Source organism: Sciurus vulgaris (genome assembly GCF_902686455.1).
Source record: "Sciurus vulgaris genome assembly, chromosome: 3".
Classification (NCBI taxonomy): Eukaryota; Metazoa; Chordata; class Mammalia; order Rodentia; family Sciuridae; genus Sciurus; species Sciurus vulgaris.
The window spans coordinates 107,526,723-107,540,209 of NC_136463.1; the positions used below are offsets into that span (position 1 = coordinate 107,526,723).

At 36.5% G+C, this 13,487-nt stretch overlaps 1 protein-coding gene across 1 annotated transcript in view; it reads left to right on the top strand.

Annotated features, from left to right (window-relative positions):
- Positions 1-13,487, top strand: part of FMNL2 (formin like 2) — a 289,840-nt gene that overhangs the window by 120,953 nt on the left and 155,400 nt on the right.

Below are 13,487 nucleotides of genomic sequence, written 5' to 3' on the forward strand. Positions count from 1 at the left end.
CTATGATTCACAATTGCCTTTTAAGTGTCGGCTGAAGACATTTTACTTCTAAATGTAAAGAATTTTCACTAAATGGAAAATGAGTGTAAGTAGCTTTATGTAATTAAGAACCGTCAGCAGTTATTTCATATGGATGCTTCTACTGAGCTTGAAGAGCCATTGAAGATGATAATCATGAATTGGGTCCAAATGGACCTATGGAGCCAGGGAGATTTACTTAACCACTCTTGTTCTGATGAATAGGAAGAGGAAAACAGCCAGAGAGCTATGTAAAGGAGTGCCACTGTTGTCTTATTTAAGTTACTAAATTGATTGCATGAATTTTGTCTTTTGGAAGACAATATAAAAGTGAATAGGATTAAAAACTAGAAGTTTCAGCCTTATTTAGCTTTTTCTCCAAGCTCTAAGTGACTGTGTACAAGTCATTTAATCTTCTGAAACCTGTCCGCTTAGCTCTAAAGTGAGGAAAATATGTGTACAGAACTCACCTTGAAGAATTACGTGAAAATAAATGAAACGTGTGAAAACCACTTCTGAAAACTGGTAACCGATATTCAAATGTAAAAAGGCATGGTAATAAAATACTGGAAAATAGATTCTGAGAATACAATCTGTATCTGATATGTTCTTGGACTCATAAAATACAGCTAACATTAATGTAGCATTTGAATGAATTGTAAAAGTTTGTTTGCCTCAGTTACTAAAAGCTCTTAGTTGTTTCTTCACTTTTGATATTTAGATGTGAATATTTAGAGGATGGAGATAGAAGTTTAACTTCTTAGTTGGAGTTCTTGACACAGAAAAATGACATGAGTGAAGAATGTATATTTCAGAATTGCTTGAAGAATACATTTTTGAATGTTCTCACCACAAAAAATGATGTTGGTAAAATGATGGATATATTAATACACTTGATTTAATATTTTTACAATGTAAACATAGTTCAAAACATCACATTGTGGCCCAGAAATCTAATTATTTGTCTATTTAATAAAGAAGAAAAATGGAATTTGATCTTAGATTTAGCACTGAAAGCCATTGCATATATATATATATATATTTATTTTTACTTTCTTTTTTCTCCCCCAGTTCTGGGATTTAACCTAGGGGTGTTTTACCACTAAGTCACTGAGAAGCATTTGTTTGATTGTTGATCCCAAGTCCTTTTTATTTTTTGAGACCAGGTCTCACTAAGTTGTTAAGGTCCTTCTTAAGTTGCTGAGACTGGCCTGGAACTTGTGATTCTCCTTCCTCAGCCTCCCAAGTTGCTGGGATTACAGGTGTGTGCCTCTGGTGCAGTTGCAATTGCATATTTCTACTGAGACCACCATCCCCTGAGTGGGGTGTTTGGAATGCTGTGGTTTGGGGAGTATTCCCTTAATGCACTCCACCTTTTATTTTATGAACACAATGATAACTCATTTCAAATTATTTTGTCTTGATGGAATTCTAAGGAGTCTGTGAATGATGTAAACAATATGGCCACCTTTCAAAGAGTCTCTGGTGGCAACTGGTCAAGATGCCCTATTCTAGAAATGCACCATTCTAGGAATGACTCTGTTTACAGCAGCAGCTCTATGTACTATGTGATATATTTTTTATTAGCCATTTGTGTTTACTTTCTATTTATTGTCCCATAAAAGAAAAAGAAGTAGTACCAACATTTTGTAAATGAGAGGCAGATTTTAATTGACTTGAACAAAGATCACATAGCTACTAAATATGTCTCGTGGTAGGCTGAATGGCCTCTATAAATTTGGTGTCTAACAAATGATTCTGGAATTTAAAAAAAGAATAATATGCTGATTAGTCATCTTTACCTCTGAGAACTAGCCCATAGGAGGAGTTCTGGGCTGAGAAGCATTTGTTTGATTAATTTGGGGGCAGAAATTCCTATCTAGGGAGTTAGAATGATCATTTCTGTAATATCTTGTTTACCAGATTCTCAAGCTTCAAAACATGATTATAAATGGTTTTTGTTTCTAAAAGCATGAAAATGTCCCTGGTTAGAAACAAAAAATATGGGAATGCTTTACTTTCCTGAAAAGATACCACAAGTAATTTGAAACATCCTTATTTAGAAAGCTTATTATGTAGACTTTGCACAATCAAGAAAAACCTTAGTCTTCATTTGGATTACCTGGAATTGTACTGTAGTACATTACACCATGGTGGGTAGCTAATCCTTAAATCCTCAAAAACTCAGTGGAGAATAGCCTTCTCATCTGCCTTCACTTTTGGAACTAGAATTTTCATTAATAAATTCTGGGATGGGTAGGAGCAAAAGCAGCCTGTACACTCAGGGAAAATTTTTTTTTTAAACTTCTTCTGTTTCCAGTTTTTTTTTCATCAATAAAATGAGGGGCTTGGGATAAGATGACCTTTGAAAAATCTTCCTCCAAAAGAACACTCTCCAGGTTCGGATGTTGTTCTGAACTTGTTTCTTCCTTCTTGATTTCTTCCAACTGTCTTGCTGGGGACAGGAAATCATGACAAATCTGTCTTGCCACAAGTGGCAAACAAGAGGGAAGTTCAAGTCTGTTGAAGATTGTTTAGGTTTTTAACCTATTTGGAGCCTCTCAGGTCCTCACCAATCCAAATAGGTGAAGTTCTTATATAGTTTTGCACTGTCACGTTAAAACAAAAGAAAACAGTGGGGGGTGAGCCAAAGAGGGACATTGAGTACAGGTTGGACAGCAACAATATAAAAATATTTTGAATTCTTTATAATTATGGTCTGACATGTTTCCTGTAAAAGTGTCTTTAGTTAAATGAGGCAGTATGTGGTCATATATATATACACACACATACACACACACTATATGAATGTAAACATAGCAGCTGCTAAATTTAATGCTCCAGTTGCTTCACACTGCATGTGATTTTTAATGAGTCAATGTGGTTGGCTAAACCAAGTTTCAAGAGTCTTGAGCCCTTGCTTTAATTCACAGGTAGTGGCCTAAGGTTTTTTAAAATAGCAGAACCTTTGTTTGCCAAATAAGAATTTGCATGAAACCTCAATATATAAACCAATTAAAATCTAAGCAGTTTAGTTTGCCTGGGTTCCCTTGGAGCCTCCAGGGGACCTTGGGACTTTCTTTGCATTATTTAAAAAATTCTGATGGAAAAATCTTTCAAGTATCATGCTAAAGAGGTAAAATATACCAAATAACAAAATTATATACCATACAGGTATCACAGTGGTGATCTGTTTTTTAGGTGTAGTGGGACTAGTTCTGTACTTAGGAAAGCATTTGTGTTTAAAGTTGGATCTCAAATATCCATTGTATAAGGGCTGATGTCATGTGAGTTGAATTTCAGTAATGTATATTATTGCCTTATGTTCCTTGAAAAGACACAGATGAATTTTACTAAAAAAGCTAATATGGATCAAGATAAGTAAACTAAAGGTTAAAAGTTGTGGCCTGATGAATTTCAAAATAATATATTCAAAACTACTGTAGATGTGCCTGAATATGTCAACCCCCCAGTAAGGCAATGTCCTATATTTTTAAGAAGAATATCTAAAAATGGAATGTTTAAACTTGGAATATAGATGAAATAACTGAAAGTATTTCAGTTGAGTTCCATGTAGAAAATAATATTACACATCTCAATTTAGAAAATTTTGTATTTTCATAAAGCAGTTTCATTTAAACTCTTTGATTGTTTCAACTTCTTTATCACTGGTACTACCTTTTGGCAGTTCTTAATAGTTCCATAGCACATTATCTTCATTTCCATCTAAGTTTGTTAATATGGTACTTTTTGAGTCTGTATGATATTGCTTTCATATTTACCCTCTGGCTTTGGTGCTTTTAAATTTTAAATTATCTATGTGGTATCAAAAACAATAATTTGGAAAGAGGAAAATCATAAGTACATTGTTTTTTTAATATGTAGCTGGCAGATGAATTCATGGATGTTGTGATTTTGATTATTATTTTCTTCCTCCTTTTGTCATGTGACTTAAGTTGCATAGAGTGTATTTCCTGCTCTACTGATGTTGGGCTTGACCAACATGTATTCTGTTTGAGCAGAAAAATAGAAATGAATAAGGTACAGTCAGGTGCTTAAAGGTGTTTAGGCTTTTGTGCTTCTGTGACTCAGAAAAATATGCCAGGGTTAGGTACTGCCTGTTCAGCCTGGATCTCAGAATGAGTTAGGTGGTGTAGTAGACCTAATCCTTGTTGTCAGCAGGCAGTCTGCAGATCTTTAAGCTGTATCATTCAATAAATGCTTATTGGTCTAGCAGATCTAATCTGACTACTGCAACTCACACATTTAATAGCATTTCTGTTGTTTTTCTTGGGTCTGGATTAGCAGAACCAGAAGTTGCATTCAAGATAGTTTAGATAATTTCTAGATCAAAAATAACTTTGGGGATACTGACCATCTACCAAAGGCTCTGCAGTAACCTAGAATTTGTGACAGTATGAGTTTTTAGGAATATAGCATACATGAAAACCAGATGTGTGCAGTAAAAAATGTATTACCAGCCTTGCGTGCAGTGTTCATTTTTCCAGCGAGATCTCCAAAGGGCCTATGAATAGAAGCCTGGTGTTTTCTTCTTCTATGACTCATTTTTGAGTACACTAGGAACAAAATTTTGGCCTTTGTTTTAGGCATAGTTTCAAAGTCTCTGCACATTCATTGAATTTTGTAACTTACATGCACATATATGCACAAGCACCTTTCCTGGTAGTCTGCAAATTTTAAGCATATGTGGGTGTTTGTGCATAGTCAGTCTGCCTCTGTTTAAATAAATTTATTGCACGACCTTTTAATGTTCTCTAAGGGAAAGTAAACTTCTATATGAAGAGTTTAGATTTATATTTTTAAAAATTTCTTCTCAGAAGAGTTTGAGATGATATATATTTGTCTGCATTTATCTACTGCTTTCCCAGTTCATAATGAGATTTAGATCCCCAAAATAGATTATTAAATTGAAACTATCCAGTTTGTGCTAAATCTTCCTAAAATATATTTACTTGGTCAAATTTTAACCTGTTTTCCTTTCATTGCCATCCGTTTCTTTTCCTGTGATTAACTCGATTGTTTGTTGCCTTTGAGGTAACACTTTCAACAGTGAAAAAACAAGGTTTTGGCCTATCCTTCTCTACCCTGGTTTCACATAAGACTCATGTGGGGAGCTTTAAAAAATCTTGATGCTCAGACTTCCTCCCTGAGATTCTAATTTAATTGGTCTGGGTGTTTGTTACTTTTTTAAAACTTCCCAGTTGATTCTAACCTGTAGTTGGACTTGACAGCCCTTCATACACCTACAGCCTTCCTGTAAATGGTATTATCAAAACTAAACAGTTCAGGTTAAGAATCTATTTTACAGGTAGGATTGTCCAATTAGGTCATCTCCCTTGTGCAGATCAACCAGATATTTGATCTAGGAAATTGGTGTCATGTTTGCAGTTATTTATTTTTTTCCAATTTTCAGTCTGCTTTTGGACTGTTCTTGGTAGACTGATGGGGAGAATTTGTTGCATCAATAAAACCTTACTGCTAGTCTGGGGATAACTACTTTGATGACTCCAGCCATTTAGGTAGTACTTAGAGTTGCCTCTTAAATCACACTCAGTCAACTTTATGGAGACCGATTTAAATAGTGGTGAACTTTCCCCCGTGGAGAGGAGCCTGGTGGACTTGCTCAGGTGACCTCAGTTACACTGAGCACAGTAGAGCCTTGTTGAGGATCTGGAAGTCAGCAGCCATCCCTTTTGCCCCAGATACCTATGTAAATAGTCATTGACAGGTCACAATAGAAGATTCAAATACCTAAATGAATACTAAGTTTTAAAAGGAAGAATACAAAGCTAAAGCATGTGTACTAAAAGAAAAAAGGTACAAAAAAATTCATAGAACTGGAACTGTGTATTTTCTTTTATCATATAAATCTTTTTAAGGAGAGGATTCTCTTCCTCTCCTGTTATTAAATATTTATCTTTTGGATGTGTAGCCTAACTGCATATGCATGAGTTCCTTTCCATTCATATCTGAAGCCATGCGTATGTCCTAATTCATTAGCCAGACAGATCCTGTACTGTAATTAGACAGTGGGGTGCAGTGAGTCTTTTTGATTCATTCTTGCTTTTCTCATATCTGCATCAACTTGTAGGGAAGTCTATGATCATTTTCTTAAAATTGACTTTCCATATGGTCCAGTAATCCCACTGCTGAGTCTATATCCAAAGGAAATGAAATCAGTTTGTTGGAGAGACAGCTGTACTCCAAGGGTCATTGCAGCCACGAAATGTAAACAACCTAAGTATTCATCAGTTACAGATGGATCAAGAAAGTGGTACATACACACGATGGAATACTATTCAGTCTTAAAAAAAGAATAAAATCCTATTATGACAATGTGGATAGAACTCATCATTATGTTAAGTGATTTAAGCCAAGCACGGAAACATATGGTACTGCATGTTCTCACTCATGTGAAATCAAAAAAGTTGATTCTACAGAAGTTGAGAGTAGAATAGTGGTTATGATAGGCTGGGGGAGATGGAGGGAAAGATGGGAAAGGTGGATCAAGGGTGCTAAGTTATAGTTAGATAGGAAGCAAGGAATTCTGATGTGCTATATTGCACAGTAGGGTGACTAGATAACAATGGGCTAATGTACCTTTTAGAAATGGACTTTGGAAGTTATCAACAGAAAGAAATAACATTCTTTGAGATGACAGATTTTTAAAACCTGATTTAAACATTTAATGTATACATATATTGAAATATTACAAGGTACCCCATTAATATGCACAATTTTATGTTTTTATGTATTGGTTTAAAAATATATTTAAAAACTCACCCCCACCTAAAAAAAAAAAAAAAGAGAGAGACTAGCTTTGAGGCAGTGTGCTTCAGAGTATAAGTTCTGGATTCAAACTTCATGTACGGAATGGGAATATTGATTGTTGCCTACCTCATGGGGTGATAGTGAGGATTAATTGACATGTTCAGGACTTTAAAATAGTTTCTGGCTGCTGCTGCCCACCATTGTTAGGACGGGTATAACTACTAATACTCTCAAAGAGTTACTGCTCTTTTACACTATCATAAAGCATCAGAGAAACTGAGGTCGTTGGTAAATTATTATTTTTTATTGGTTCTTTTTAGTTATAGATGAGAGTAGATTCCATTTTGATATAATTATATAAGCATGGAGTATATCTTATTCTGATTAGGGTTCCAGTCTTGTTTTTTTTTTTTTTGTTTTCTTGTCCCCAATCCCATGGTGCTTGGGATTTGAACCCCTGCTTTTGTGCTTGCAAAGCCAGCGCCCTACGGGATGGGCTATATCGTCAGCACTAGGGTCCCAGTCTTGTGGATGTACACAATGGTGAGATTCACTGTGATGTATTCATATATGTACATAGGAAAGTTATGTCAGACTCATTCAACTCTTTTTCTATCCTTCCTCCCTTCCCTTCATTCCCCTTTGTCTAATCTGCTGAACTTCTGTTTTAAGGGAAAGGATCAACTTTCTTTGCACAGGGACTTCTGAGTTCTTTTTTGGGATCTTCTAGTTCTTGATTGAAAGGCTTATCTCTGTGGTTATAGGCTCACTGAGAGCATGTCTCTTTTATTCTCCCTTAAAATTCTCCCCATCCCTGATGCAAATTTTTTTGTGCATCTGCTGCATTGAATACGCGAGGCAACTAATGTGAATCACAGGGGACAGGCCTATTGCTACAGGAATTTAGGAAAGATTGGACTTTGTTTTTTCATGATACATTGATTTAAAAAAATCCTTGAGTGTCTGAAAATTGGAAGCTTAAATGTTCAAGTTCATGTCTGTGTCACTGCAGTCTCTGACTGGAAAGTCATCATTTCTTTTAACCAAAAGAATGTGCTGAAACAGTAGTAGGTGTTGGTTAAAATTAGAATCAACTATTTCTGTAGCCAGAACTACAGACATGTTAAAAAAAAAAAAAAAAAAAAATGAAATAGTTCTACTAACTCGTCCTTGTGGGTTCAAGAGGTTTTCTCTCCAGTTCAGCCAACTACAGTTGGATTATGTCCTGGACTTGGCACATGCCATGTCCATGGCAGGAGTTCTAAGACTGGTGATGGAAACTCAGAACTCTTTCCCTTGTGAAAGGCAAAGTGATGGCAGTGTCTTCTCATCTGGGTTCCTGGTGCTCTCCCTCCCCTCTCCCTGCTGAGGCTGAGCCCGAGCCCAGGTTGCTTATGTTTTCTAGCTCATTACTGTGGTCCATGCTCTCCAGTTCTCCTTTACTAGCACTGAGCTTGCCAGGGCTTTAGCACTATAACTGTACACATATGTTCTCAGGCTACTTATAGGAATTGCTCATCTCTTAAAGTTATTTATTTATAACTAATAGCATTTGATACCTCTTGAGAACCCAAGAAATGCTCACACAATATCCATAGAGAGAGGAAATCCATCCCCCCCAAAACAAAACAAAAATACCCACCCACAATCTAGGATCCTGTTTTTGTGTAAGGAAGATGGAGTTTGCATGAGCAGGACTCTAAAGATTATTTTGTACAGGATGCAGGTGTTATTTGCTGGTGCTTAATGTATCTGTACAGATGGGGCCAGACCATGGGTCTACTAGACAGATTAGTTGTATTGAGTCAAGCTGTTGTTAGTAGCTTGAGAAAGGTGTTTCCATAGGTAATGGCTTTGGTCACTTCACGTGTGGTTTATTTTGAACTTTCTTTCTCTCATGCTCAATTATAGCAGTACCACCAGTGTGCAGTTCCACATCTTCTCAGCTTTTTGATTCAACACGTAAAATTTACAAAATGGCTTTAAATATTTGCCTCCATGCAATGTCTTGGCACCCCACACCTTTTTTCCCTATCACTTAAATAATTTAAAAAGTCTATATTGCCATTTTCTCAATGAACAAGCCTAGTTAAGGAGAAGATCAGTGACTTTAGGATTTAAGTGTATGTAGCGATGTAGGGGAGATTTTCTTTTCTTTTTTAAAATTTATTTTTGAGATTTTCTCTACTGAAGGAAAAAAGATACTCTTGGGGACTTGGGAATGTCTGGTGCCTTAAGGTTTCCTGTCTTGACAAAAAGCCAGATGTAGCAATGTCCTGGGGTGTTCATAGTAGCTTGTGTATATGAGACATGGTCATTTTCAAGGTTACTCATGAGTGGTAGAAGAATACGTGGCAGTTGATGTCTATTTTTCACTTTCATTTTTTAAGTAAATGTCTTAAAATATTTAGTATTTAAATATTTAAAATGTTCGATATGGGCCATTTTCAACTATAAATGGTTGTGATGTATTTTATGGTTGTCTGAAAAATGAAATTGTGTCCTGTGTACAAAGGTATATTAAAAACACTAGTTTTTTTTTTTTTAAATGTAAATATGGTAAAAGTGCTTCATGACAGTGAAAACCAGTGGCTGTCTTTCAGTAAAGCTGTTGTTCTCTCCCGCCTTAACTCATTTCACCTACACAGGTATCGCAGAAAAGTGACCAGGTCTTTCATCTTACAGGCAGAGAATAATTTACAAGGACACTTAGTGAACTTGCTGCTAAAAGAAGCCTTTTTAAAAAACCCATTTATTTATTAAACTACACTTCTGACTGTGTAGGTACATGGGAGGAATATTCAATTTTTGAAAAAAAAAATTAGAGGTAGGATTTTATTGTGTTATTAGAAAACTCCTTATCTCTGGGTATAATGGCTTGATTTCATGGAAAGGATGAGAACATGGATATCTTGAGGCCTAAAAGTAATGGATGGCAAGGAATCCTGCTGGTCCCCATGGTTACCAGGAGCTGGGCTCAAGTGGCTGGTTAGCCTGAACAAGCCTGTGTCAGGATATTCTTGTCACCTTTCCGCTCTTTGGTATTTGCTCTCTTTCTTCAATCAGCTAAATAAATTGCTGTAAAATTAATATGATTTACAGGATGTTCCCTTGCCACACTGCAGGCTTGTGTGTGTCACAAGACTCCAGCTTCCTGCCACCCGCTATTAAAGGGGAACTTTTCATTCTCTTAACAATATTCAATTCTTTCAGGAGCTATTTACATAGCTGGGGCTAGTTAATTGAGAACTGGGTCTGAGCTAGAAATAAATTTGGGGGATTATTACGAACTGTCCTATAAAATAAAACCTTAATTAACTGAGATTATTTGGAGAAAGCTCAGTTTCTGGTTAACTGAATTTTCTTTTGAGTTGAAGGTTAGATACTTTACCTTTTTTCAGCCCTTCTTATGAACTTCTGTTGTTTGGCTTTTGCCATTCTAATGTCAGGATTTTGAAAATAAGTTAATGTTTCTTTGAGGGCTGTAACTGTACTTCAGAACATCGTTATGAGTTATCAATCTTGTTATTCAAGACTTACTTTCTGCAGGGTGCTGCTCAAGGCTTGCCTGCTGAACAAACTCCCCCCTGCCCCTGCCCTTTCTCTCTCTCTGTTTTGAAGGAAATAAATCCCTTTTGGTGTTATTTTGTTTTCTTGCATGTTTTTCAGATTGAGAATGAAAACCCTATCTCATACCTAGCACCAGTAGGCCTGGTATCTATATAATCCTACTATTTGAAGGCTTATAGGTATTCTAGTAAAATGTAACAGAAATGAGTCTTTAGTAAACTGCTTAACTTAATATGTAGATTTTTCTTAAGTGCTTGTTAAAGACAGATTTTTTTTTTTTTTTTTTTTATATTAACAGGTTATTGGGCTGGCTCTTCTGCAAAATATAGACAATAAATGCATCCAACAAATATTTACTGAGCACCTACTCCGGCCTCCTTATATACCTCTTTCAGCAGTTTTAGTATCTGTTAATGATGTCACAGCATAAATGTATCAACCTCTGATAACCTTTGTATAAGTCTTATTTTCTAAACTCAGCGGAAACTTGTCCCTGAGGGACTTTGTGTTCATAGCAGTTTTTATTTCTTTGTTTGAAATTAATGTTGAAAATTTTTGTAAACTTTTCAACTTTTTTATTTTGTACTCTACACTTAAAAAAAAAATGATTTTAGAAGTTAAAAGTTTTTTTTTCCGTTAATCATAAATGATAGATATCCCAGAATACAGAAAGTTTTCCTGAATGTTGGTAGGGAACTTAGGTGAAAGGATTACTTTAATTTCATCTGAGTTATATTTTAATACTGACTTTCAAATATGTCATTAAAAATTGTGTGTCTTCACTGGGCACAGTGTCATAGGCCCGTAATCCTAGCAACTTGGGAGGCTGCGACAGGAAGATCACAAGTTCAAGGCCAGCCTCAGCAACTTAGGGAGACCCCCCCAGCACCTTAGTGAGACCTTGTCTCAAAGAAGGGCTGGGGATATAGCTCAGTGGTAAAGCAAAGCACCCCTGGGTTAGATTCTCAGTTACCTGCCCTCTCCCCCTCAAGAAAATAAAGAATCAAGTGTCTCTGAGTAAAGGTAGAATTTACATCATCTATCAATAACAGCAAAAAATATTAGGAAGTAAGGAAATCTAATAGTTCATATTGTATGTTTTTGGCATAAGTAAAATGGAACCGAGTTCCATAATGGTTTCTCCCCTTTTTTCTTGATTTACCTATGTCATGACTTAAAAAATCTTAAAAAATATACATGAAAAATATGAAGAAAATGTGGGAAAGGTTAAGATTTGACAAGAGGTAAATCTGGGATTGTGGGGGTAATGCATTATATTTCTATTCTTGTGTGCATCTGAGATATAATAAACACTTTTAGATGAATTATTTCTTTTAGAAATTTATTTTCTACATACTGTGGAAGTATTTCATTTTAGTACTGTGAAATGAATGGACCCTATGCTGAGTCTTGTTGAGGTTTGTGATTTATAGATGTTAAAGTTAATTTCACACTTTGAAGATGAGGCAATCTACTGCTATCAAGTCTTTATAAAGAGCTTGCCTATGGGTGGTAATAGCTCGTGTCATTTTTATATTTGACAATTGAGGGCAAGAGAGAGGTCAGACTTGTGGAACCCTTAGAGCTAGCAGATTGGCAAATAATCTTTTAACTGCTCAAGCTTGTATGTTTTATTGGCATTGACATCTTGGTCACAGCAGTAATACTTGTTAATCAAAAGTACTTTTTTTCCTAAGACATACTAGTCATATAAGAAAAATTATACTGCATATATATATTGCATATTCATGTTGTATCCAAACTGTGTATCTGTCTACCAAAATCATGTATTCACGTACATTTGTATATTTTCACAATATGTACTTACCTTCCTTGTAATATGCCTCCAAAACTAATAGCTACAGTAACACCTATGAGTGATTGGCTTGAAGCAATCTGCCAGATCCTGACAAATGGTTTTGGTGTCTGTTGGGGCATGGGATGATGGGGTGTTGATGTCGTAGCACTGTTTATAGGGCAGGTACATTTACAGTGCATACATTTATTTATGTCTTCCTTCCATTGAAATGACAGAAAAATAATAAATTCACAGGAAACAGAAAAACCATCATTAGTGGGCAAGAAATGCTGAGCAGTTTCTCAAATAGATGGCAACTGGGGTCAGAAGAACGTTGTCGTAATCCTTCCCTGAAAAGAAGAGAGGCCATCAGAGAAGGGGGAAGTAGTCTAGAGCTCTGAACATGGAGTTCAGAGTCCACTGGATAGGGAGTGTGTGTTGTCATGCACTGGGATGGAATAGGGGTCAACTGTGGCATCTGGTGGTTACCCTCCCTGCACCCAATGTGAAGAGCTGCTACTGGATCTGTGTTCACAGGCTAACACTTTGAGAAAGAACTCTCTAAAGGGGAAGCTCTCTGGGGGAAGAGTAGCAGAGCTTCCCTGTAGTGGGGAAGAACTGAAGGCTCGAGGAAGGACAGAACTAATAGAATGATTCCTGGCTGCTGAAACAGAAGGGGAAAGGCAAAACCTCCAAATGGAAGGAAATGCCCATTTGGCCCATTTGAAGGAAAGGAGTAAAGCTTTCCTTACTTGCATTTCTGGCCCCAGCTTGCCTGGCGTCTTTTTCTTCATGTCCTCCACATGGCCTGTGGAGTATAAGAGTCTGTACTTCAGCCTTGCCTGTTGAGGAAGGAGCCAGGTGCAGAAATGGCTTACCCTGCAGTGGAGAAACCCCTCGCCAGCTACCTGTCCCAATAAGAGATATGAACATCTCAGAAAACATTGATGTTTGAGGAGAATGAATTGCACAAAGGAAGGGTCAAGATAAGTAGAATAGCTGCCCTGGAGCCACCAGGATGGCTTGATGGTCCTTGTGCTTATTATATATACATTACACTGTAGTGATCAAAAGAGGGGAGAGCAAAAGGCTTGGAGGAAGCAGCAAGCTACCCCTAGCAGAGTATTTCTTGGCATGGGGTGGATATGAGAGGTGGAATGTGAATTTCCTACTCGTATATGTTGATCTGATTTCATTGATTATAGTGAAGATTGTACTCTGAAGCAAGTTTAAGAAAAATGAGTGGTTTGCCTCTTAAGCTTAGGTGATGGTATCAAGTTGGTATTGGGAAGACGACCTACCCTAGGTT